The sequence below is a fragment of the Equus przewalskii genome, chromosome 5 (assembly GCF_037783145.1).
Source record: "Equus przewalskii isolate Varuska chromosome 5, EquPr2, whole genome shotgun sequence".
NCBI classification, from domain to species: domain Eukaryota; kingdom Metazoa; phylum Chordata; class Mammalia; order Perissodactyla; family Equidae; genus Equus; species Equus przewalskii.
This window is the reverse complement of record NC_091835.1, coordinates 16,531,266-16,558,475: the sequence shown is the minus strand read 5'-3', so window position 1 is coordinate 16,558,475 and position 27,210 is coordinate 16,531,266. Positions and strand designations below refer to the sequence as shown.

General features: G+C 38.6%; 1 long non-coding RNA gene across 1 annotated transcript in view; it reads right to left on the bottom strand.

Moving 5' to 3' along the window:
* Window positions 1-13,982: 13,982 nt before the first annotated feature.
* The window catches only part of LOC139083256 (uncharacterized), a 30,325-nt gene continuing 17,097 nt past the window's right edge, over window positions 13,983-27,210 (bottom strand). The window contains exon 6 of the long non-coding RNA XR_011539818.1: window positions 13,983-14,175. This is a non-coding gene — a long non-coding RNA (uncharacterized lncRNA). The remainder of the gene's footprint in view (window positions 14,176-27,210) is intronic.

Here is a 27,210-nt window from a genome sequence, read left to right as displayed (position 1 = left end):
ATCTGAAATTCCATAAAGAGTATTTTTATTATGATCACATAAATGTTATTCACTATGTACTAGGATTACATTTCCTTTTTGTTTTCCCTGGATTTCACAGTTGCTTTCGTATTGTCACGTTTCCTGCCTTCAGATGTGTTCTAGAGCTCTTTCAGTATCAAATCACTAAGAGTACACTGGGATCAATTTGTCTGGGTTAAAATTCCAGCTCTACCAGATACCAGCTATGTAACATTGGGCTACTTATTTAAACCTTCATTTCTCAACTTATTCATCTGGAAAATGAGTGTAATGATGATAGTAGTCACTGATTTCATAGGATTGAATGTGTTAGTACTTATATGGCTGTTAGAGCAGTATGTGGAACACACTACACTCAATGCTCTAGCTGGTATTATTAATAACTTTTCAAAGAAAGTATCAAATCTCTAAAATCCCCCCTATTCTGGGCTGAATTATGTCCCCCCTCAAATCCATATGTGGAAACCCTAACCCCTAATGTGACTGTATTTGGAGAAAGGGCATATAAGGAGGCAATACAGGTTAAATTAGGCCATGAGGGTGGGGCTGTAATCCTATAGGACTTCTTATAAGAAGAGGAAGAGACACCAGAGATCTCTTTCTCTCCGCACACACAGAGGAGAGGCTGTGTGAGGACACAGTAAGAAGGTGACAGTCTACAAGACAGAAAGAGTGGCCTCACCGGAAACCAAATTTGCTGGTGGCTTGATCATGCACATCCAGCCTCCAGAAGTGTGAGAAAATAAATTTCTGTTGTTTAGGCAACCAAGTGTGTGGTATTTTGTTATGGCAGTCCCAGCTGACGAATACACTCCCTTTCCCAGCTTTTTGCCCATGGGATGGCTCCAACCACCAGCTCTTTGCTGGACACACTGTCCTCCTTGCCTGTGGCACAGCTGACACAGTGAAATTTCTTGTCTTTGTTTTTCTGCGTTGGAGCCATCATTTCCCAGATTCTCTCTCCCTTATTTTTTTTTTTCTTTCGGTTTCCTCTATAATTTTGTTGACATATATCCTCCTAGAGCTTCCTGAAAAAGATGTTTCCAGGATAAATTTTCTGAGTCATTGAAGGCTGACTATATCTCTACTTTTCCTTCACACTTTATTCATAATTTGGATAGATTAAAAAATTCCAGATTGAAAACTATTTTTCCCTCAGAAAATTTCCTCAAATATTATTGATAAAATGTCTATTCCCATTACTTGGTGGCAAATCTGTTTTTTTGTTCATTTATAGGTTTACTGTTGTTTTAATCTGGAAGATTTTACATTCCTTTCTTCTGGTGTTTTTGTCTTACAATAATGTACCTAGGTTTCTGTATTTTTCATTTATTTTTACAGTCATTCAATATATTTTATTAACTTAAAGACATATCATTCAAATGAGCCAGCTTGTAGGGGCTCCTAGAGGTCAAATTTAGGACAACCTGAGTATCTAAAGTCAAAATGATAATAATGGATAACAACGTATTGACTAAAAATTAGTAAAGTTTAATGAGTCCTTAATGATACCTGAAGAGAGACAGAGCATGCCACACAATAAATGTAAAAGGAATGATAGAATTTGGAATATAATTTTGTTACTCTCAGTATGATGATTGATTCAGACAAGGATTGTCAATGGATGCTAAAAACATTGATTGAATGGAAGGTGGCTGTGAAACAGAATATTCACAGGCTCAAAGTCCCACCTCATGGATTATTTCTTAATCACATCCGGGAAGATATATCTTCTCAATAGATACATCCAATGCTTACCACCTTAATCAAATAATCAAACATAGCGTCACCAATATTGGGAACAATCTCCTGAATTTCCAAGACCTCTTGATTATTTTCTGATTTTTCTTTTTCTTTGACACTGTTTTGTTTTTTATTTTTATAAGTGTAGTCTCTTCTCAAACATCTCTGTGAATACTAATTAGAGTTATTTTAAATTTCTCTTCTGTCCATGAATAATCTCTCTTTCCTCTAAGAATATGCTTTATGCACGATGATATTGGTCTTTACCTTGCTTCTCTTGCAGGTTTTACTTAAATTACTCATACCTCTTGGCAGCCAGGAACAGAGCAATAGCTAACCATGAGCATCGTAAGGAAATGGGGCTTCTTAACCAGGTGAGCTGAGGTTTAGTGTGAGCACTGGAAGATGATCTTAGTTGCTCCATAGACTTTGAGCTCTCTAGTATCTCTAGGGCCCAAGTTTTCTACCATGTTCTGTAAGGCAGGTTGCTTTCCAACCCATTGGCAGCATCCCTGCATGTTCTGTAAGCTGTGGTTTTACATAAACTGTTCAAGTCAACACTCCTCCAACAGCTTCCGACCTTCCAGAAGTGTTTGAGTCTTTTTATCCTCAGATGGCCTCTAGCGCTTTTTATTGTTGTGGGTTTATAGGGTTTTTCCACCTCTACTATTATTTTTCAGTCAGCGTTTGCTGCCGTAACCACTAACCACACTGACTCAGTGGCCTGCAACACAGATTTATTTCCCACTTATGTTGCATGAGTGCTCTGGGTCAGCTGCTGTTCTTCTTGACAATGCTGGCTTGGCTGGGCTCCTCACGTCTTCTCGTTGTGGCACCCAGGGTGAAGGAGCAACATGTATCTGGGGCATGCTGTTCTTAGAGCAGAGAACAGGAACACAACAGAGGAATTGTCAACCCGCGTAAGCCCACTTAAAGTCTTTACTTGGAATGTGACATTAAAACTTCCTGTCGTGTTCCATCGGGCAAAGAAAATCATATAGCCAAGCCCAAAGTCAACAGAGCAGGCAAACATACACCACCTAGGGGAAGCATGGCCACAGTCGGCAGGGATGAATGATTGTGGGCAAATAATATAACCTTTTACCACCATTTTAGTGGATCTTGGGAAAGAGGGAGCTAAAAAGAGTACTCAATACATGATTCATATGAAATTGGTCAAGTTACTTAATTTCTCTGTGCCTCAGTTTCTTCATATGTAAAATGAAGATGAAAAGAGCAATTATATCAAAGGGTTGTTGTGAAGATTAAATGAATAGTGTAGGTAAAGTTCAGTGCTGAGTGCAGAGTCAGCACTTAATAAGTGTTAGTCATTATGATTTTGACTGTGACTGTGATTGTCATGAATAAAAAGATTTGTTGGAGAGCCTTTCAGTATTTCTTTGTAAGAGATATTCCTCCGAAAGAACATGAATAAATTCCAGTGTGGAAAACCGTACCACTTGAAATTTATATAAAGCATGTATGCATGTCCATACTTATAAAACCACTCCACTTTTCATCACCACTGGAATTACAGTGGGAAACACTCAAAAGATCTGGGGAATATGGAGATTTATATCTGTTTTCAGAATATACAGTGATCAGTTAAAAATGATTCAAATTCAGAACCCGCAGTGCTTGCAATAATTTTGCTTCTTTTGTTTATGTTGCGTGAAACTTAAATATTAAACAAAGTTGAGAGTTTGGCAGGGAAGCAAAGCTTTATTCTGCATCTGGTTTCTCTGAGCAAAAGTATGTAAAGGAAAAGGAATGTGATTATTTTTGGTGCATTATTCTTGGAAAGATAATATCAAAAGTTTGAGAGCTTAAGACGCTTTTCTTCAGCTGGAGGATATATTTGTTCCTTTTCATTTCTTGCTTGCTTTTGTTAAATGAAATTTCTTTATTGTATTTCAATGTATTCTTGGCATGTAATTTATAGTATGTACCCAGATTATTTGACTTTGTGATAACTCTGGGAAAAGGTGTGTTCTTACCACTGCCTACCGCAAAATTCAAAGAAATCATGAAGTTCATAAACCAAAACTCTATACCTTCTCAAATTCCTGCTCCAAAAGAAAATGTGTGTGTGTATATATATATATATATATATATATATATTTATATTTATTTATTTATTTTTGCTGAGGAAGACTATCCTTGAGCTAACATCCCTGGCAATCTTCCTCTATTTTTTAGTATGTGGGCCCCAGCACAGCATGGCCACTAACAAAGCAGTGTAGGTCCATGCCTGGGAACCAAACCTGGGCCATTGAAGCAGAGTGCACTGAACTTAATCATGAGGCCACTGAGGTTGGCCCAAAAATGTATATTTTTAACCACTTTATTAATATATATTTGGGATACAAAAAATGTTTTTATGTAATAGTAAAAAGTTCAAAGGTAGAGCCACTCCAGGTTTACTTATTCCTGACAAGATATTTTCTCTTGGGAAAGAATGGTAAATTATTTGTAAATATCCTAAGCTAATAAAACCAAAAATTATTAGCCCTTTGACTTTGGAAGTAATTGTAGCTAGGGCTAAAATTGACACTCCTGGTATTTAAAACCTAGGAGACTTTTCAGTAGATTTGGAGAAAAAAGGGTTGAATAAACATATCGACTGCTAGCATAGGGGAAGGAGAATCTTAAATTTGAAAGAAACAAAAATCAAGTCCTGAGTTAGAAATTCCTAAAGTCCAGAGATTGTTTCATTCACTGAATATCCTGGAGAAGTAGCTATGGAATATTTAGTAAAAGCAGAAAGTACTCACAGCATGCAAATCATCAGGTCAAATTGCAAATTCTGTGAACTTTGAGTTTGTCCTGGAAATGATCAAGGGACTGGAAGCTTGGTAGAAACAAGCACCAGAACGTTCTGTTCATAAACATAGAAGTGGGGGAATAGTCAAGGATTATGTTTGGACAGGGGTAACCCACTTCTGGTCTTTATGCTGAGCTCTCTTGATAAGTGACTTTCACACCTCATACCTTGGCTCTTCTGTCAAATGTGACCATTATTAATGTTTTAATGATTGTAATAGTATTTTCAAATGTCCTACATGCTATGTAGCTTAATTTTTCATTGCAGATTGAGTTTTATTTGACAAGAAAATCACAAAGATATGTGGACTCATAGTTTTACCTAATTTATAGGAATACCTAGTGTAGGTCATTCCACATGGCCCATTGATATCTCTAGCATGTATTTCTTGACATAAAATGTGCACATGGTTGCAAGCTTAGTCTGTCACAGGTATTTAAGGCAAGCTGGATTACAAGAGTGCTATCATTACATTTTCCTCTTGCACACATCCACTACTCCCCTCAAATGAGAAGATGCATATTTGAAATTACCACAATTAAGGAGATACCATCCTCCCCCCATTTTTACATTTTTCCTCAGCTTACAGAGAAGGGGAAACATTTGAGCTGGTTGTCGACATGTGGTAATTTGTAGGATCTTGAAATAATCACATTAGCCTTGAGCAGTATAATTGGATGCAGACAGAGGTCTCTCACTGCACAGCTATGCATCCCACAGTAAAGTTTGCTTTGCAGAAGAGGATTCTGGCAGCTTCTGTCCAGGATGAAACATTTCAGCTGCACTTGTCTCGGGGCTTCAGTAATGGTGACCTCAAAGACAGGATGGGGGCCGGCCCAGTGGCACAGCCGTTAAGTTCGTGCACTCTGCTTTGGCGTCTGGGGTTTGCCAGTTCGGATCCTGGGCACGGACCTACACACCGCTCATCAATCCATGCTGTGGTGGTGTCCCACATAGAAGAACCAGAAGGACTTACAACTAGGATATACAACTATGTACTGGGGCTTTGGGGAGAAAAAAAAAAAGAAGAAGATTGGCAACAGATGTTAGCTCAGGGCCAATCTTAAAGAAAAAAAGACAGACAGGGTGGTTGGCTGCCTTGAAAGCTAAGGATGTGGGCAAAGGCGACAGAGCTACTGTACTTAAAGAACACGGAACACAAAGTTTTTCTTGGAATGGAAGGAGAAAAAAAGAAGCTTCTGGGTTTATTTTATACCCTGCTGGGTCTACTTGAGAAACAGCCCACTAGTCCATTGCATGGATCACATTGGACAAGGAGAGAGGCAGCGTGCTTCTGTTGTAAAATGTGGCCACATCCAAATACCCAAGGCTTGGACTACAGCTAATTCAGGTAACAAGTAACTGCTGAAGATCCACTATGTCCTAACACTGTACTAGGCTCAGAAGGGCACAATACAACATAAATAAAACCTGACAATATAAAGTATGAGCAGACAGCACTCTAGTACAATGGTGGTGGAAATATACAATGGTGCATACAGTTTAATGTGACTAGACCTGGTAAAACAGAAAAGCACACACGTACAAAGGATGAGATACTCCATTTTTAAGAGTTTAATCTAGAACAATTATTGCATAGGCAGCTGAGGAAGCATGAACAATGATGCGCATTTTAGCATCATTGGTATGTGTGACCAATTTTGAACAATTTAAATGTCTACCACTAGGAAAGAAACAAATAAGACATGACATTACTAAGTTTATAAGTAGTGATGTGGATAGATCTCAAAAGCAGGATTCTGAGTTAAAAAGAAGTAAGATGCATAAGGCAATAATTATGTAAGGAAAACAAAAAGTCTATACTGAATATTGTATACAGATATGTTTGTGTAAAAGTATAAAAATTTACTGTAAAGGTGACTACCTCATTCATTATTCTGGTTTCCTCTGGGGACAGGAAGAAGTTGAACAAGATAAAATTTAAAAGCTTAGATTATTTTGCAATGGTGTATTTATTTATAAAATAATGTAACTTTAATGCGTGATAATCCTGCATCATAGTTCTGTGGTTGTATTTATAGCAGGCTTTGCACTCTTCTGTATTTTATAAGTGTTCATTTCCCCTTCCCTCACAGTATTTACAATTTCGATTGGGAGCCACATCTAATAGACATAAACAATTGGAGAATATTCACGCAGTAAACTCTGCTATAGAGTTTCCTAATGTAAACGCATTTCAGAGAAGAAAGAGAGGGACCCCAGAGAAGCCCCAAGATCCTTTAAGGGGTGCACAAATTCAAAACAATTCCCATGATAACTCTAAGATAGCACTTTCCATTTTTACTCTCATACCCTCAAAAGTACAGTGGAGATCCTCAGAAGACGGACGATGTGGGATATTGCAACAAATTGACTGCAGAATCAGATAAGAGAATCCAGCTGTCTTCTATTAAGCCAGACATTAAAGAGATTTGTGAAAATGTAAAACAATGAAATTCACAGAAAAAATGCTTTGGATTCGGAAAATATGGAAGCTTTTCTCATAAAAATATGATGCTTACATTCACATGTAATGGATTTATTATTGTTATTTTAAAGGAATACATAAATATGCATTTTTAAATTTTCTCAGTGTTAATTTCTTATTAAATGTAGATAACTATAACGTATGTAAATAAAAGCTCTCTGGACTCTCAATAATTTTTAAGAGTGTAAAGGGGTCCTGAGACCACAAGATTTGGGAACCACTGGGCTAGATTATGCTCGGAAGTGATTCTGGAAGAGGTTGTAGAAAATCCCTCAGAGTAGCAGTCTAGGAAAAAATAAAATAAAAATTTTATCCAGGAAGAGGGAAGAGGCGTGAATAACAGGCCAAAATAATAGCGTTAGAGAAGAGGATCTTGAAAATCAGTTAGTCCAACCACCCATCTGTTGCTTGCATCTCTTCTGCAGCATTGCATCCAGGTGATCATAAGCTTAAAACTCCCCAGCGGCAGCAAACCATGACTGCCCACCGCCATTTATTCTATCTCAGAAAACTCTGACTGCTAGAATTATATTTTACATTGTGCCAATGTCTGTGATTTACTAATAGAGATATGCTTGCATAATTGAAAGGAATTATGTTATGATGATCCCTAGAAAGATGTATTTTGTCCCATTTGCTTCTCACACCAACTCCAGGAAGTAAGTATTTTTAGACAGATGACAAAACAGAGGCTTGGTGTGGTTAAGTGAGTTGGTGAAGGCGGCAGTGTTGAGTTATAAACTAGGAATGAATGAATGATTGAGCTTTCAAATATCACAGTGACAAAGAAAAATATATCAATCTACACGGCTTGAATACAAAGACATTTATATATGACAGTGATTTTGTTGGTAATACAATATTTTATCAAGAATATGATCCCAAGTAGACCATTTATAGCTACCATCATTGTTTGATCTCTTATGCTAGCTTTTAGATTTCCTGTGGACATTCACTGTCTTTCGATAAAGCTCAGTGGCGACCATATAAGTGCTCAAAACAGAACTGACAAATGAGTATATGCATAAAATCTTCTTTCTATAAACCTTGACAAATGGGCTTTGATTTTTGCATAAGAATTGTTTACTTTAAGAAAATCAGAGCATGCACTTTGTCTGGGGACCATGTGTCCAGGAGAGTAGCCATTTTCAATGAAGTATGTGTGAAATCATCCTGACTCACATACAGTTGACTCACTTCTCAGGGGTCATTTCTCTAACACAACATATCCAACAAGCCGCTCAACCAATAACCAATCAACCAACCAAAAAGACAAACCAAGCTCGGAGCTACAAGCGATATATTAGTAATTCAATCTATTAACATATTTACCAACTTTCCAGTGCAGCGTGCAGATGATAGTGGCCTTTTGCTTTCCCTGAGCCACTATATTAAATCAATATTCCTATATCAAAGTTTTTTTTTTTTTTAGGAAGATTAGCCCTGAGCTAACATCTGCAGCCAATCCTCCTCTTTGTGCTGAGGAAGACTGGCCCTGAGCTAACATTCAGCCCATCTCCCTCTACTTTTTTATGTGTGGGATGCCTGCCGCAGCATGGCTTGATAAGTGGTGCATAGGTCTGCATCCAGGATCCAAACCGGTAAACCTCAGCCCACCGAAGTGGAATGTGCGAACTTAACTGCTGCGCCACCAGACTGGCTCCTCAAAGATATTTTTAAAAAAGAAGAATGGTGGAAAATGTGAACCTTAGCTGCTGTTCCTGGGACAGAATCATTTCTCCCCACTAAAGCTTAGGAATTGGATCATTTTGCCTAATTTCTCTGGAAAGCAACAACAGGTGTGGGAGGGACCCACAAAAGGAAAGACTATCACACACATCTACTTTATTCTGGCAAGCAAAGAAGGTTCTGGGATTCTCACTTCATTTCTTCTTGTTTTTACTACTTCTAACATTCCTCTTTTCCAAATTCAAGTTTCTGCCATGAATTACACACTCGTAGCCCCTTGTATTCAGAAAGGTTTTGGTTACATTCAATTGTGACCCATGTTTCAATTTCATCCAGCGCAATCTGAGCCTGGTGAATGACTATATTGTCTGGAGCCTTAAGAATTCATGAGCTTCTAGGCAGAAATAATCAGGTTTTTCCATTGTTCTGGAACAGAAGTGCTGTAGCCAGTAAGGAGCTGTGGCCACAAGTAACCTCTTTAAATGTGCCCTTTTGACCCTTGAATGATTCAAATTCAATATCCTCAACATCCTAAGTCTGTGGAGTTTGAATAAACGCTAACTAAATTAGAAAAGTACACAAAATTTTAGTTTTTCTCAGACTAACACTCCTTTTAAAAGGGAAGATGGGTTGAGTTGCAGAAAGTTATAATTAATAACAGTAGAGAAATTCCATTGAAACTCTCATTCAAGCAGAATTAGAAAACAAAATGTATTTTGGCACACATTTGAAGTACACACAAATTAGTGTTTTTCTTTTTTTTCTATCATTTTAAAGAACATATTTTTCAAAGTCATATAATCAATTACTTTCTTAAGATGACAATCTTTAGGGGCCAGGTGGTAGCATAGTATTGAAGTTTGCGTGCTCCACTTTGGCAGCCCGGGCTTCACCTGCCTGGGTCTTGGGCACGGACCTACATACCACTCATCAAGTCATGCCAGGGCAGCATCCCAGATGGAAGAACTAGAAGGGCTTACGACTAGGGTATACAGCTATGTGCTGGGGCTTTGGGGAGAAAAAAAAAAAGGAAGATTGGTAACAGATGTTAGCTCAGGGCCAATCTTCCTAAAAAAAAAAAAAAAGAGTATTACTTTAAAAAAGATGACAATCTTTAAGTAGCAACTATGCATTTATGACTTTTACATTCTTCCATTTCTCTAATTCTTGTTGACAGATCACTTTAGAAACCAATCCTTGGTTCCTTTGAAAGTATATATAATTTGTTTGCCTCTATTTTTATTCCTTGGAGATTTTCTCATTTTCTGCCTGCCTTTCTCTATCATTGTGTGCTGAAAGAATACTATAAGACCTCCAGGATTCATTAAAGCCCCATTAGAGAAAAGAAAACAATTCAAATGAAGAGATTTGCTTTTGTATAGGCAAATTACTTATCCTCTTTATGTCTTTGATTCCTAGTCTGTAATTAGACTAATAATAATGTCTGTCTCAAGGGGTTGTGAGGCTTAAGTGATTCGTATCAAGTGCTTTGTACAATGCCGGGTGTGGAGTAAACTCAATAAATATCAGGCTTATTAGTAACATTGTTTTCATCTTCGATATTCAACAGATGCTGTATAAGGTATTGAGTGAAGTGCCATTAAGGATACAAAAGATTAATACGACATGGTTTTTGCCTTCCATGAAAATATCATCTTATGTAAAGGTAAGACTTATGCACAGATAGCCAAGATGAATAGTAGAAAATGCTAGAAGGGTGGTATCAATGAAGTGCTTGGGAGGTTGGGAGAAGGGTTAGGATTCCTTCCATTTGGAGGAATCATTGAAAGCTTTAAGAAAGTGTTGGCATTATTTAGCTGAATCTTGACAGAGAATTTAAAAAGAAAACCTAAGTAGTAATATTTTACATTATCTATGATTTTTATAGGTTAAAAATAGTACTTGTTTTAATTTGCATAATCTTTGTTTATCGAATGAGGTTATGCATTTGTCCATTGGTTATTTGCATTTGTGTGTCTGTGTAACTTGTCACTTTAAGTTCTTAGATTGTTTCCCATGAGAGTCTGTGTTTTTTCTACTGTTTTATGAAACCACTCTATATTTTATGGGTGACAAATATTATGTTAATAGATTTCTAAATATCGACCCATCTTTGCATGTCTAAAATTAACTCCACTAAATTTGGCTGTATTCCTCTTCTGTGCTGCTGGATTCTACTTCCTAACTAATGAGATGTTTATATGAGACTCTGTCTCCGTTTCAGCAGTCTCCCCAAAGGCCAAGGGTGAAAAACTTATGCATCCTTGTGCTTCCAAACTCAGGTGCCAGGCCACTTATACAAGATTTGCAAATAAATCTTGTATAATCTAAAGACCTGTTTTGCCTCCTTAGCCCAACACCCACCTTCAAGGTAAAAAAGGGCTATGTTGGAAGCAGAAAGGAAAAGAGAATTTCTTTGGAGAGTGTTGTTGGCATTTGTGGCATTTTTTTCCTCCCTCTACTCCCAGCAAGCTAGGTGAGAAGGGCTTGGGTATGCGACATCTGTCCTTAGCAGTTTGGGAAAAATAAGGACTTTTGGCATATTGAATTTTCCTAAAAAGGCCAAAGTAATGTGCTCTTCCCGAATATGACCAGTTGCCAGGAAAGGGAGGAGTCTCTTTTCCTTCCCATTGAACGTGCCTGGGAAGTGACTGCTCTGTTAGAGCAAAGAATGATGCTCTGTGGCTTCCGAGGCTAGATCATAAAATTGTTCTATGATCTAGCCTCCACCTGACTACTTTTCCTCAGGGGAAGGCAGCCCCCAGGCTGTAAGGAAGCCCAACTTAGTCCACATAGATGGGCAACTTGGGGAGGAAATGAGACCCAACCAATAGCCTGCTTTAGCCATCCGACATACGAGTGAACTACTGTCAGATTGTAGCCTTTAGCCTTTGAGTCTTGCTGTTGAGCCCCAGACATTGTAGAATAGTCCCCTTATGCCCTGTCTGAATTCCCAACTCACAGAATCCTTGAGTATAATAAATGATCATTTTGTATGTGTAAGTTTTAAGTAATTGGTTACACAGTCGTAGTAAGTGGAAGAGAAACGTGCTTGATCCCTGTCTCCTGAACACTGAAGATGAAAGGCTGAAGCTGGAGTTACAGTCTTATAGCAAAGCAAAGTTACAAAGGGGAACAGAGGAGCAGACCACACATGCATTGGCAGCAGGCCAACGATGTGTGACCTTTACAACGGGGAGAGGTGAAGAAGCCAGCCTAAAAGAGATTCTACCCAAGAGAGATGCCTAGAGAGACAAAGGGACCCAGTAGAGGGGTGACTGACATTGCGCTGAGGTTGAGGGACACAGCTAGGGTAGGAGAGGAGTTATATCATCCAATAAACACTGTGGGAAAGAAACCTTTCTCTTTTTCTTTTAGTCTTAAGGCACCAGTGCCAGATTCCAAGTGCATCCACCCAGTTTTACTGTATTTTTCATCGCCTTTTCACAGCCCTAAGCTAAAATTGTAGCTAGCAAGGATGGGAGAGGAAGCAAAAGAGGGAGAGAAGTGGAGAAGGAGCGGTGATCATTCACCCCTAGCGCACTGCAGACTTTCCAACAAGTGGTATCCAAACGAAGGAAGAGAAAAGCTTCAAGAACAGTTCAGGATTATGATTATGATAATTAATTATTCAAATGAAGCTATGCTTGTGACTACAAGTAACAGGAAAGCTATGAGCCACAGCTACATCAAGAGTAGGGTTTGAACAGAGAGTGGGGAGAAAAAATGAAGTCGTGATTTACTTTCACTCCATCAAGTCTGTCTCGTGTATTATAAAGGTCTGCAATTTTCTCTTTTTTGAGAGTGTCATGTGGTGTTTGCGGGAATATTTTAATTATTTCTTACAAAAATTTGGAATCTCTAAACAGTATTGTGTTAACAACATTGAAGTTTTGATAGAATTCACCTGAGAAACTGACTCACCTAGGTACTTTCTTTGGGAGAGGAGCAGGGTGTATGTTTTGACAACTTTATCCATAGAAATTAGTTCCTATAGATTTTCTATGTTCTCAGAGGTCAGTTTTCTTAACCTATTTTCCTAGGAAATGATCCTTTTTATCTAAATTTTATTTGAGTCCAGTCTACTAACTGATTATGGTCTAAATCACAGGATTTGTTAAGCAGAGTTTTCATCTCCATTTACTTATTTATTTATTTATTTTTCTGCTTTATTTTCCAAACCCCTCCCGGTACATAGTTGTATATCTTAGTTGCAGGTCCTTCCAGTTGTGGGATTCCATTTATTTTTTCTTAAAATTTGCTCCTGATAATCATTTATTCTTATCTGGATTCCTATAGCACATGAGATAAATATCTGGCTGATTGTAGCTCTTTTCCTTGTTTGCAGTTAATTTTTCCAAAATATCTATATTTTAGGTTTATGATAGTCACTCTTTGCTAGTTTTCAGCCGTAATATGAACTTTCACGTGTGTGTGTGTGTGTGTGTGTGTGTGTGAGATTTAAGGGGGATTTGGGGGGTGGGCAATTAAACATCCTGGCTTGTTCACCATTTTGGACCAGAAATATTGGTCTTGTTATTTGTGTTTAATCTTTTCTATCCATGAGATCTATAGCAGCATTTCATTTTATGTGCTTGACATGTAACTGACACCCTATGTATAAACTGGCTTTTTTCCTTATACATATGCCTTTGGATGGGGCTATGGTGAGGCAGGGTCCATTACTGTGCTTACATGGTCAGATCAGCTCCAAGGTCTAAAAGTTTTAGTGTTGTTTCCAATGATATTTACTGCAAAGCCGTGATGGCTTGAACTAAAGCTTCTCACCCTGGCTTTTTTGTATTGTCTTGCATGCCACCTTCTCAACTGATGCGTGTTAAGCTCAGTTCAGTTCATTTCAGCTCAGCAAACATGAATCAAGGTGTTCTATGTGCCAAGCACTGTGCTCAGTACAGGAGCTTATTTTCTAGTGATTTATTCACTTGGCGAGTGTTGACTGAATGCCTGGTTTGTGTCGGGCATTGCTATTCTAACCATTGAGGATACAGCAATGAACAAGATAATGACCTGACTCTCATGCAGTTTGCATTCTACTTGGGGAGAAGAGACAACAAGGAAATCACTAAGTAGAGCTCATAGTGTATATAGTGGGGATGTTGCTATGAAGGAAAATGTAGGAGGGTAATATGGATACAGAATAACAGAAGTAAGGGAAACAATATAAGTAAGGGTAATAAATACATACATACACACATATATGGGTATGTACTGCATTAGTCTTCTTGAGCTGTCAGAACAAAATACCATAAATTGGCTAGCTCAAGGAATGGAAATTTACTTTCCTACAGTTCTGGAGGGTGTAAATCCGAGATCAGGGTGCCAGCATGGTTGGGTTTTGTTGAGAGCTCTCTTCCTGGCTTACAGATGGATGCCTTCTTGCTGTGTCCTCCTGTGACAGAAAGAAAGCAAGCTCTCTGATATCTCTTCTTATACAGGCACTAATCCATCAGACCAAGGCCCCACCCTTATTTCCTCCTCTAACCCTAATTACCTTCAAAAAAGCCCCATCTCCAAATACCATCACATTGAGGATTAGGGTTTCAACATGCGAATTTGAGGGGACACGAACATTCAGTCCATAACGTGTACACACACACATATCAGGGATGACTCTCAGATAAAGTGGTATTTGATCGGAGGGCTAAAAGAAGTGAGGTCGAGAGCCACGTGGCTACCTAGGGGAAGACCATTCCAAGGAGAAGAGAAACAGGTTCAAAGGCCTTCACGCTGGAGCAATGTACTTGGTGCATTCCAGGAACAGTGTGGAGGCCACTGTGGCTGGGCAGAGTGGAGGCGGCAAGGGAAGCAAGAACAAGAGCTCATGAGATTAAACAACAAATCGGGGACTAGCTCCTGTAAGACCTTGCATCTTAATCTGAGAAAGAAAGCCGTGGGAGGCTTTTAAGCAAAGGAGTGATATATTACAAAAGGCGATCTTTATACAAAGTGATATGATGGTGTAGGAGCATATGGTATTATGATACGGATTTTTGAAGCCTTTTAAAACAGAGAAATATAGCAGTTGCGTGTTAATAGAAATGTTTATGGAGTAACGGCAGTGTCTTTGCTCATAGTCAATGCTGATGTTCAGTCACTGTTCTCTTTGAGTAAAAAAATGCATCCTGCAATACACTCCCCAAACAAGCTGTCTCCATCACTGTGAGACCTCATTATTTAAATGTAATTTGTCAGAAGTTCAATATTTAATTAAAAATAAGTGCATGATTAACATTTTGATGTTAAGATTATATATTGATTCACATGTAAAGATGTAAACTATTGATTTCATAATTGATTGCCTATATATTATCGTAAAGAAACACAATACCTATAAGAACCCGTTTATCTCGACCACGCTCTGGAATGAAACCACGGCCTCCAGTGTTCTGCTCATTTTTAGTATTTATCATAAGGCTGCCTTTGCAATACCCACTTCTTGACGTGTTTTGAAAGGGAGAAGTTTAGGAGGCAGACGAGCAAAACAAAATTCCGTGATCAGATGTAATTCTCCCACCTGAGGCCAAGGAGTTAGATGGAGTGCTGTGATGGCACTCCCATTTCACCAGATAACAGTAACTTCTAATAAAATATGAATGCCCCTGCTGCCACTTCTCTCTCCTTTCTATCCAGGGTCCACATGAATCAGCAGTGATGCAATTTTTCTTTGTCATACAAACCAAGGAGAAGCTGAAGGAAATTGTGTGTTGACTTAAAAGGAAAGAAAAAGAAAAGACCGCTTCCTTAATTACACCATATGAAATAAAAGATATATCAGTAAGCACATTTTATTTTTTGGTGTGCATATTACATTTCAACAGTTAATAGCAAGTTACAACAATGTCTGATATCTTTTTTCTTTTCTTGAATACAATTTGGATGGTACCATTCTAAGAAAGGGATTATAAAGTTCAGGATCATTCCTCCACGAAAACAGCACTGACTAGTTTAACCAAATTATTCCAATAGCCAAGCAGTTACAAATCATATAGATATTCATTTCATAGTCTATTATTTTTTATGAAAGAAAAGTGGTGGCAAGGTTTTAACAATGTGATGAAACAGGCTAAGGAGCATCCCAAATAATAGTATCTGTGTCCTCTGTCAGGAGGTGGTATTTGTTTTATCACCCCTCAAGACAGTTGTCTCCAAATGTACTCAAAACCCAGCTGCCCTGTTAATGAAGTCTTCACTTCTCCGTGCAGAAATGGGTTAAAGATAAGGTGGTTTGTTTTGTTTTTCGAAATAGTATAATCACCTTAAAGAATCGTCCTTTATTTTTATATTATGTCTTTCCTACATGTTTGGTGTTAAATTGTTTTTTCCCTTAGAAAATAGTTAATAATAATTTTTTCTTGGAAATTTCTCTCAGCTGACTTTCTCCAAGTTCTAAAATTTGCTAAGATTTTTGAGAAAGACAGTCTCATGAGTAGGGTGGCATTTGGGCTTCCATTTTTATTTTCAATCTTGTTTGCAGTGTGTCCCAAATGACCCCATTTCAGATCAGAAGCCTACAGAAGCTAAGAGAAGATAACCTCTTATCTCTTGTCACTCTAGATTTCTCTCTGGAAGATTATATTTCTCTTGGTAAAATATTACCTTTTCTCTCCTTGTGTTACCCTCTCTACAGGAGGCTTAAACATTCCCTGTTGAATTCAGAAGGGGCCATATGATTTACCTGCGTCAGTGAACGTGGGTAAATGTCATATTTGTCTTTAAGAGCCATTTCTTGGCTCACCATCTCTGCCTCTCATTACAGTCTAATCTATAATTTTCTTTTCTCTCCAATTTAAGAAGTCTTTGTTTGAGTTAAAGTGGCAGAAGCATTATCCTATGTTTTCTTCTGGAAATTTTAACTACACGTTGAGGTTTATGATACATCTCAACATTTTAAATTTAATTTAATTTAATGTTGTGTATGGTGTGAGGTAGATGTCAAGGTTAGTTTTTCTAATATGGATATTTATTTGTTTTAGCACCATTGATTGGATATCATTCAAGTTTTTCTTGCCTCAGCAGACAAAACTACTCTAAAAATCCTCACATATTTTGGAACAATAGCATTTTTCTATGATTCTATAAATTGATAATACACAACTCAGCATTATTGGATCTGTCTTCAATATGGTGGGAGTCTGCAGGAAATAAAGAATTTCAGAAATTGTGTCAAAGTAGATAATTACCTGGTTAAGTATGGGAGGAGTGAAGAAAAAGTTTAGGAAGAGAAATTGTATAAGGAAGCTAGGTGTGCATCTACAATAATTAGAAGTTGGTAGACAACATCTAAAACAAATATATGAAAAATAGTTGTAGAAATGTAAAGTTTAGAAATATGGAGTTAAATGGCAAAAAAGATAACAAACTTTAAGGATCCTCCTGTTGCTTAGGGAAATGGGAGGCAGAGTTTTAATCTTTTGCAATGAAAACCTTTAATACATTGACATTTCTACAGGTATTTGCATATATTAGCTGAATAGTTTTAAATATTTTCAAAAATAAGGAAAAAAAAGTCTGCAAGGATGAACCCGAGTATGTTAGAGGTGATGTCCTGTGGGGAGACGATACTTTGACTCTGTTATATACATATTGCTATGGACTGAATTGAATCTCCCCAAAATTCATATGTTGAAGTACTAACCCCTAAATGTGACTGTATTTGTAGATAGGGCCTGTGAGGAGGTGACAAAGGTTAAATGAGAACATGAGTATGGGACATAATCCAATACAGCTGGTGCCCTTACAAGGAGAGGAAGAGACACCAGAGCTCTCTCTCCAGCGTGTTAGGACACACTGAGAAGGTGGCTGACTGTAAGCCAGGAAGAGAGCTCTCACCAGAAATCGACCCTGCTGGACCTTGATTTGAGACTTCTATCCTCCAGAACTGTGAGAAAGTAAATTTCTGTTGTTTAAGCCACATAGTCTATGGCATTTTGTTATGGCAGCCTGAGCTGACTGGTACACACGTTGTAATTTTGTATTTTTTTCATAACGAGCATATATCGTTTTATGATGAAAATATTTAACTGTAGAGAAAAGAGTTATGCTATAAAAGCAGCATCTCCATATTTCAGAAAATTTGGAAAATTGTAGAAAGCAATCCTTTATTCTTTTCAGTCCTTTGTCTTGCAAATTTATGTCTGTACATATTTTACATAACTGTAATTATATTCTGTGTTTAAGCTTGATCTACTCTTTTGTGTTTCACATAATAAGGTAAATATTAATGTTATTAGTAAAGTTTATAGCTGTAATTTAAATGACTGCAAAATATTTAGTTGGGTTGATATATTTTATCATAATTTTATTTAACCAATTTGTTTTTGGCTGAACATTTCTGTTGTTTATACTTTTCGGCTATTATGAAAAACAGTGTACTGGATATAGCCAAGCATATGGCTTTTTAAAGTTGGACTTACTTCCTTAGGATAGATTCCCAGAATTGAAATTACTGAGTCAAAAAGCACAAACATTTAAAAAATTCTTGATATGTTTTGCCAAATTGTAAAGTTGATGGTATTGATCAATTCACGATTCTAATAGCAATTTCTGGGAAAGTCGATTGTACTTAATTTGGAGCAGTATTAGTCACTATTTATTTAACTTTATCCCTGTTTTCATAGAAAAAACCAGATTTCACTTCTTAAAATGTGCATTTCTTTTATTACTGCTCCCATCCAGTTAAGGGTGGTGTTTTTTAGCAATTAGATCTTTTGTGGTTCTTATTTTGTTCCATGACGGAAATAGTCCATGAACATACATTTCAGAGCCAGCAAATGTGAGATTTGTGTTGTATGTGGAGGGGTATCTGTCTCATATATAAATGAATGTTGACAAGTTAGTTATGCATCTAAACTAATGCTATAAAACATTGCGGAGGAGATTAGAAATGATAGTAGAAATACGACTTTCCCTCTCGGCAGCCCTTCCCCTGAATTCTCTAGCAGCATTTAAGCTGGTTGGTGTCACTCTTTAATATCACACTCCATCCTCACTTCCCTGGTGTAGTGGATGCTGAGTTTGAAATAAAGTTGAAGTAAAGTTGTATCATGAATACTGGCGCTCTGTTAGATATTTTAAACAGAAAAAAAAACAGTACCAAGACATAGGTGTCTGTAGAAGTATCAGGAATGTTCAGGAAGTGAAGGTAAAAACCACTGCTAATATTTAGGAAATCAGGAATTATGGTACTGGAATCATAGCATGCTTCCTCCAATTGTCTCTGCTGCCTGCTGATGTGGGTAATTCACCGAATACTTGCAAGCCAGGGAACTCCTTGTCACTGCAGCCCGTCTACAAGTCTACCAGCTGCTGCCAGAGGAAGTGAATAGCTTCTGCTTCTCTTCTGCCTTCCATGTTTCACACAATTCTCTCTCTTTGGAAGAATTTGTGCCAGCGTCTTAGGAGTGAGGGCTTCTGGGAAATGTAGTAATAGGATTTCAGCCTTTGAAATGCAGGGGAGAGTTGCAAGGGCAGCGATGGCACCGAGTGGACAACAGATTGTAAGTAAAGTTTTCTACCCATTGTACTTTCTCATTTCCTTCTTTGTAACAGAGCCCTAATTGTGTTCATGCATCCACTTCATCCCTGGCTTGAGGATGAGGTACAATTTGGTTGACATGGCATATCCCAGTGATGGTGCACGGTCTAGAGGTGGGCCTGGAATTTATAGCTCTATCGTTTATGTGTACAGGGCATTTCTTTATATCTGCCTTCTATTTAACATGCACAAGAAAGCACATAACTTAAATTTTCACAGGCAGCCATTTTGAAGTCGTGAAGATGAGGTTAATATTAAGGGAAAAATAGAAGATAGGAAAAAAAACCCAGTTTTTTGCTGAGAAAGTTTCGCCCTGAGATAACATCTGTTGCCAATCTTCCTCTTTCTGCATGTGAGCCACCACCACAGCATGGCCACTTGACAGTGGAATAGTTCCACACCTGGGAATCAAACCTGGGCCGCCAAAGTTAACCACTAGGTCACCAGGGCTGGCCCCCAAACCCCTTTTTTAAGAACATAATTTTACAACTCTTCATATTATGCCTTACTTCTGAGTGTCTTATGTGTAATAATAAATTCCATTATTGTTTAGGTGAGTTTCTGTCCTGGTTTCTGTTACTTGTTGTTGAAAGCCTCAGAGCTAGTAAACCTGACAAAATATCTGTGCTTTAGAATCTGATAAACTACACTCCAGGTGACAAAAGGGGCAGATTGACAGATATTTTTAGGAATTTCTCCAAATGATTATTTCGATGGTGGAAACACCAGATACTACAGCAAACCAAGCCTTGAGGAGATTGTTGAGTCCCTTGGTGTCCCTCAGACTACTTCTCACAGGCCACACTCACCTCTGAGTGGTCACAGAGTCGCGTCCTTTCATACTCATGCTTTGAAGGAGTGTCAGCTATGAAATATTTTATATGCCTGCTAAGTGAACTGAGCTGGAAGACATGAATGAGACCTCAAGGGCAAGATCTGACAATAAACATCACCAACAGTGGAATGGGACCCAGTCATGTATGGAGTGTCTTTGCAGATGTCATATGCCACCAGAGTGTTGTGACACCAGAAGCATATATTTATGGTATATAGAAGTGGTTCAAGGAGTTGGAAATGAAATGATCTAGTCCTAATGTGCCCAGTGCATCCTGGTCTGCATGGAAATTTCTTGGCTTTAGCACTGAAAATCCCACTTCCTGGGAAATCTCTCTACCCCAGGCAAACTGAGATGGTTGGTCATTCCACCTGGGCCATAGTCCCATCTGTCACTTGATAGTCATGAATCCTTGCAGACATGGGTTCACCTCTCTCGGCCTCCACTCCTCATCTGTTGATTGAGCAAGTTTGAAAAGCTAGTCCCCAGATGCACTTCTAAATCTGAGATCCTGTTCTACCTTCAAGGCTTGCTTCATCTACTAGACTTGACAGAGCTAGACTCATCAATCACTTAGTTCTAACCATCATATTTTACAGACAAAGAGCCTGAAGCTTAGGAAGTTAAGTGACTTTCTCAAAGTCATCCAGCCTAGGCAGTGATGGAGCCTTGGGTTTCCCACTCTCAAGCTAGTATTGTCTTGACTCCACGCTGTTCTATCCACACATTATATAAAAGTTCAAAGAGTTGAATGACCATTCTTATGACAAATACTCACGGACCTGAAAGGTTATTCAGCTGAGCTAAACACCCCTCTATTTCTCTTTAACTCCTCAGATATACCTCCTCTCCAGGCTGTTCTTTGTGCAGTCACTGATCACATCCACCATTTATATGACATTATCTTGACTCTATATGTGGGCACAAACCACCTAGTCAATCTTGTGTCTGTGCAAAGAACTATTTCCTTCTCTCTCCAGGCTTCTCATAGCTGTCATTTTGTGAAAATAGCAGCAAAAACATCCTGCATGATATTATGTTTTTTACCTTCTCTGAATCCCTAAGGGCAACACATTCTTCTGAAAGGTTTGATGCACTGTTGCTTATTACACTTCATGATTTCCAATTTTCTTTGATAAACATTGCAAATAGGATGCATTGCATTAGTGGGTTTTGCATTAAAAAAGCTTTCTTAGTCATGATTTCCTTCAGGAGTGGAAAAAGAAATGTCTCAGTCTTAGCTTTTCCCATTTTAACTTCAGAGGAAAAAAATGCTTTTTTATTTGCTCTTAAATATTTTTACTATGAATCCGGCACTTAATTAGGCCAGATTTCTAATCTATAGCTCATCTCCTACGGTTTCTCTTCTCTTTGACCTTCAACATATGTCCCACAGCTAGCTATTCAATGGACAGTGGCATTCTGATGGTGCAAAGCCTTTTTCTGTCTGTTAATGTGAATATCCCAGCCATGCTGTATCAGTTCATAAAAGAATTTAATCTAAACTCCAACAGGGATTTTGGAGGGCTAACATGAGCCACATGAAACTTTAATTTCCGAGTATTCTATATCTTACAATAAAATCTATCAGATTTTAGATTGTTTCCCTCTATTTGCCACATAGAGTTTTGGTAATGGCCTGAGAATATTATTCTTCACAGTATCAATGGAACACATTTGGCAATGGATGACAGAGTACCAGACTAATGTGGCTTAAATAACAGGCATTTCTTAATCTTATGTAGCAGGTTGTTGGGAGGTTGGCCATTCCAGGACTGGGGTGCTGGCATTCATGACCCATGTTCCTTGGGTCATTCTGTTCTGCTGCCTTCAGTGGTTTATCAATTTCATGGCTGCAGAATGGTGAGTATTACATTCTCTTGGACAGCGTCCCAAGCAGAAAGGAAGGTGGTGGTGACAAAAGGGGCTTTTTCTTCTTGTTTTCTTTTGTATCAGGAGGATAATGTTTCCCAGAAAACTCAAGCAGACTTCCTCTTACCTCTTTGCCAGAACTTGGTCCCTTACCCAAACCTAGACCAAAGGGAAATCCACTTACCATGACTTGGCTTGGGCTACTTACAATTCACATCCTAACAGGGTGAATATTTCTACCGAGACAAAATTAGGGGTCTGTAAGCAAGGGAGACTAGCAACTGACAGCTATGCCACTCTGGTTCCAAGAATGCAACCAGAGATTGCCTTTCCAATCTTAAACCTTCTGATCTAAACTGAGCAGATGAGAAGTGGTTAGTTTTTTAAGAGGTATGTAAACTTTTTATTTTCATGACTGAATCAATGCAAGTATTTTATGTGTAAAATGTGTTGTGGTTCAGGAGTGGAGATGGTGGGCAAAGAAGTTAAGGGCTCCAAAATAAACGTTGTTGGGCGCTGCTGGTTGCTTCAAAAACACAGCACTATCTGACCTGTCAGTGCCTCGGATTCTTTACCAGGAAAACGAGACTGGCAATTCCTTTTGGTCACCCCACTGAACAGGGATAAGGAATGACTAATAGCTTTGAAATGCTATGTAAATGTTAATAGGTTGAGGAACAGGAGAAAAGCTTAAGATTCCAAAGACATTGGCAAACTCCATTTAAGAAAACACAGGTAATGTTCCGAATGCTTTAGATGGCCTGTCGTGTGGAGTTGGTCACTGCACATGAAGAGCTTTCTCCTCCCCTCTCCCTCTTCAAGGCTGTTTCTCATCAGACTCATTTGCATTTTGAGCCCAATGGCCAGATGGATTTCCAAACCTGCATTCTAAATAATTCCTAGTTTTTTGCCATTACTCATAAATGATCAGTAACAACAACAACAAAAAACATAGCAGGATGCTCTTTTTGGCAGTCATTCCTTACAATTTTAGGAGGAGTGCTCAGCTGTTTATGATATAGGGCTGTACAATTTTGGGAAAATGCAACCCAGGTAAAATATGATGTCTAAAGGGAGGAAGTCAGGATTTGGAATGTTTCTGAAATTAATAACTCCAGGCTTGGCCTCTTTAGACTCACATGTGCCAAATCCTTATCAGCTTTGTTTTAGAAACTAGCAAAATCCGATATGTTTTCAAATGCTTCTAATAGGAATTATAACCATATTAAGAACACTTCAGTTTAGAAGCCTTGCCTCTGGCAGAACATTGCTTCCCGAGATGTACTGGTAATTACTGAATCTTAACACTATATTTGCTTAAGCAAAGCATTCCTCTTCCTCAGCTACACATATTTCTTAATTCCCAAATTCCCAGAACCAAGGTAAATCAGCTCCCCATCCTGTTATTCCCTTGGAGACTGCATGTTTTCCTGACAGCTTCCTATAATTCGGACGATGGAGGAGTCTCAGCAGAACAACACACTAGCTTTGCACCTCCAAGTCCTCTTTGCTTCCAAAATTTTGGTCCGTATCTTCTGGACAGCTTGTTTCCTGGGTCTTATCCTCAGAGATTCTGCTTTAGTAGGATGGAAGTCGGGCCTGAGACTGTGATTTTCCAACATGTTCCTCAGCGATGTTGACACTAACCGTCCATGAACCACGGCTGTGGAGGACACCAGACTGCGTTTCCATCTTAACTTGAAGTAATAGGAAACGAATGAACCCTCATCCTGAGGGTTCCAAGTAGTGTTTACTGGCAACTTGATCAGCATTGCCACACTGTTTTTCTTTTTGTAACATACTGTACTGCAGGAGGCCAGAGCCAGCAGTGTTGACATACATCTGTTCCCATGTCCCTGGTCAGAATAGTCCCAAAGCTTATAGGGAGCCATGGGGCTCCCTGGGCTCACACTGGGGATCAAGGTTACATTTCTCCTTCACTGGTTGATGAGTCTAGGAAGTAGCCAAGTGGAGGAATAGGATGATAGACTGCTGGTGAGTGCTCTAAAAAATAAAATCCTATATTATATATACACATATATATGCAAAGACACATAAAAATATATATAATGTATGCATACATAATCATATATGCAAACATATACGTGTGCAATCATATGTATATATTTCATTATATGCACATATACAATCATATATAAAATGTATATATGCATATAATCATATATAAAATATATATACAATCATATATGTGTAAATATACAGTCAGCCGTCTGTATGTGTGGGTTCCACATTTGCAGATTCAACAAAAGATCAAAAATATTCAGGAAAAAAAATTCCCCAACCCTAAGCAATACTGTATAACAACTATTTACATAACATTTACATTGTATTAGGTATTGTAAGTAATCTAGAGATGATTTAAAGTATATGGCTGGATGCCCATAGGTTGTATGCAAACACACCACACACACACAATTATATGTGTGTGTATACACATACGCACCACACACAATCAACCTATTAGTCCATTTTAATACACATAAATCTTTAAGTGGATGGGACTTTTCTCATTTCCTTCTTGCATTTCTCAGAATGCTCATTGTCATTTGCATCTTAATTTCCTCCTCAAAGTTGTCTTGATATTCACCCTTTAAACATATTTCTCTGGGCCAGCCCGGTGGCATAGTGGTTAAGTTCACACATTCCACTTTGGTGGCCTGGAGTTTGCGGGTTTGGATCCTGGGTGCAGATAGACGCACCATTCATCAAACCATGCTGTGGTGGTGTCCCACATACAAAATAGAGGAAGGTTGGCACAGATGTTAGCTCAGTGACAATCTTCCTCAAGCAAAAGAGGAAGATTGGCAACAAATGTTAGCTCAGCCACAATCTTCCTCACCAAAAAAACCCACAAAAAACAAAAACCAAATTTCTCAAGTATAAAGATACTTAAGAGTGGAGGCTAGTGGTGTCATATAAGTTATTTTGCTGGCTGGACACTCTCTATTGGGACACCTATCACTATCGGGGTTGGCTGTTTTAATCCCTATCCAATGTGGGAGGAAGCTAAAAAGAGGAATCTGTTCTCTGAGTTCTGAATGTTGCCTCTCTGCTCAGACCTCCTGGAGACATTATCTCCATCAAGGTGAGAATTCTGATAGGTAAGAGGTGCCCTTCTCTCTGGATTCTCATCAAAGGCAGAGCTAGGAGCTCCTTACTTCTCTGTTGTTCAGAATATGTACAAAGGGGTGTTTTTCCTGAGGGTCCTGTGTCAGAGGACCCTCTGTCAATTTTCTTAGAGTGTACAAAGGGTCATTTTTATTGGTTCTCATTGCCATAAATCTAAAGTGCAACCTAGTGAAAGCAGTTCTACAGAGGAAGGAATTAAATAGAGAATTTCTGAGAGTGTTACTGTTTCTGTCTCCCTCCCTCTTCTTTGTGAAATGTCCTTTTCAGCAACAAAAGTGAAACCATGGGTGGGATAGCCTTCAGTTTTTTCTTGGCATTTATAAAGTTGGGCTGCTTTGTGTGAAGGTCAGGCGGCCTTCTATTCAGGCATTTATTCTTGTCCGGCTTCTCAGCTTTCATAAGAGGCTATCAATCCAAGGTTAAGCTTTGCTCTCTTCCTAGGGCTTGTCAGAGCCTAAGACTCCAAACTCATTCCTTCTCCTGCCCAGTTCAGGGAGTCTTATTTGAGGAGAACCTTATGAAGAATACGTTTTTGTCTTTTTCTCTAGATTCTCGAAAATCTCTCTCTGATTCAGTAACACCAGTGAGCTGTTACTAGATCACGATGCTGGTAAAACTATTTTAAACCAACAACATTTTTCATTTGTTGGATACTATTTGTTTATCTAATTCGAGATATATCAATAAGAGCAAAAGGAGTCTACTTATCCCACCAGTTGTATCAATATCAACAAGAATAAAGTTCTGAATGACATCCTGGGAACTCTGCAATCTAGTATGTTCTCAGGATTCTCTCCTTTTGAGTGAATCTTTGACTTAATTTGTGGCTTGCATTTCTAAGTCCATCAAGTGAACTTCAGTTAAGGCAAATAACCTTATGGGAACGAATTAGGAATTTAACCAAAAGCGTTTCTGTTATGTAACTCATATGAAACCCAAGGTTCTACATGGCCCTGTATGGTTATGGAATCTTATTCATTGAAACTGTAACATGGTATAACACCTATAATTGTAGAAATGCAAATCTTTAAGTCTTTTGAAAAAAATGCTAAAAGGGAAGTTTATTCTTTGTGCATAGTAAACTCCCCAATCTTCCTTTCTGTCTCAACTTCCCACACTCTTGAAGGAAACAACAATGGCAGCAACAGTCTCTCTCCACTCTCATCCTCTCTCTGCTTCCTCAAACCTCCCCCTCCCAGCTGTGAGGCTCTTCTTCTCTCTCTTTCCCATATAGTCCCTTCCCCATCACACTGCTCCCCATTCTTCTTCTCAATAACGGGCCCCTGGCTACAGGAAGTTTCAACACCTGACTTTCCCTTTGGGCACAGCCACCTGGAATGTGTAGTTCTTTCTTAGTGCCCATGCCTTTTCCGAAAATAAAGGCACTCTGGAATTCTGGAATAGAATTTTGCCTGTGGAATACTTTGCGTGTCCAACCTGCATGTTGGCTTCTGGGGCGTGCAACTGTGCAGTTACACAGGGCTGTGCACTCAAAGGTGCCTGGTGCTTGATTTAAGGCTCTGCTGTTGCCATCTTGAAATTCTTAATAATTATAAACAAAGGGCTCTGCATTTTTCACTGTGCATGACAAATTATGTAGCTGGCCCTGCTGGCATGGCAGGATGCCTGGATTCTGATGTGTTTGAATAGTGAGTTACCACTATTAAATAGTGTTTATGAGCTAGGAAAGGAGCTGGGTTGAAATTTCACCAGGTTCAAGGGAACGGAGGGAGGCAGGAATTTCCCCATGTCTCTTCATAGCCCTTTCCCCACAGGTCGCCTGTGGTCGCTGTATGGTGCTACAGTGCTAGAAGACGGAAGTTTCTTTCTCCTCACTCTGTGTCCGATGATGAGCACTTAGACTTTTACCAAGAATTATTAGGATGTGAGTAACTTGGGGGACTTCAAATGAAATAATTTTGAGTAGAAAATGCCAATAAATATCAATTCAAGATGTATATTGACTTCATTTTGAAGTCATTACCAACTTCCATTTCAAATACTAATTGAGAGAAGCAGATTAAAACAGAAGT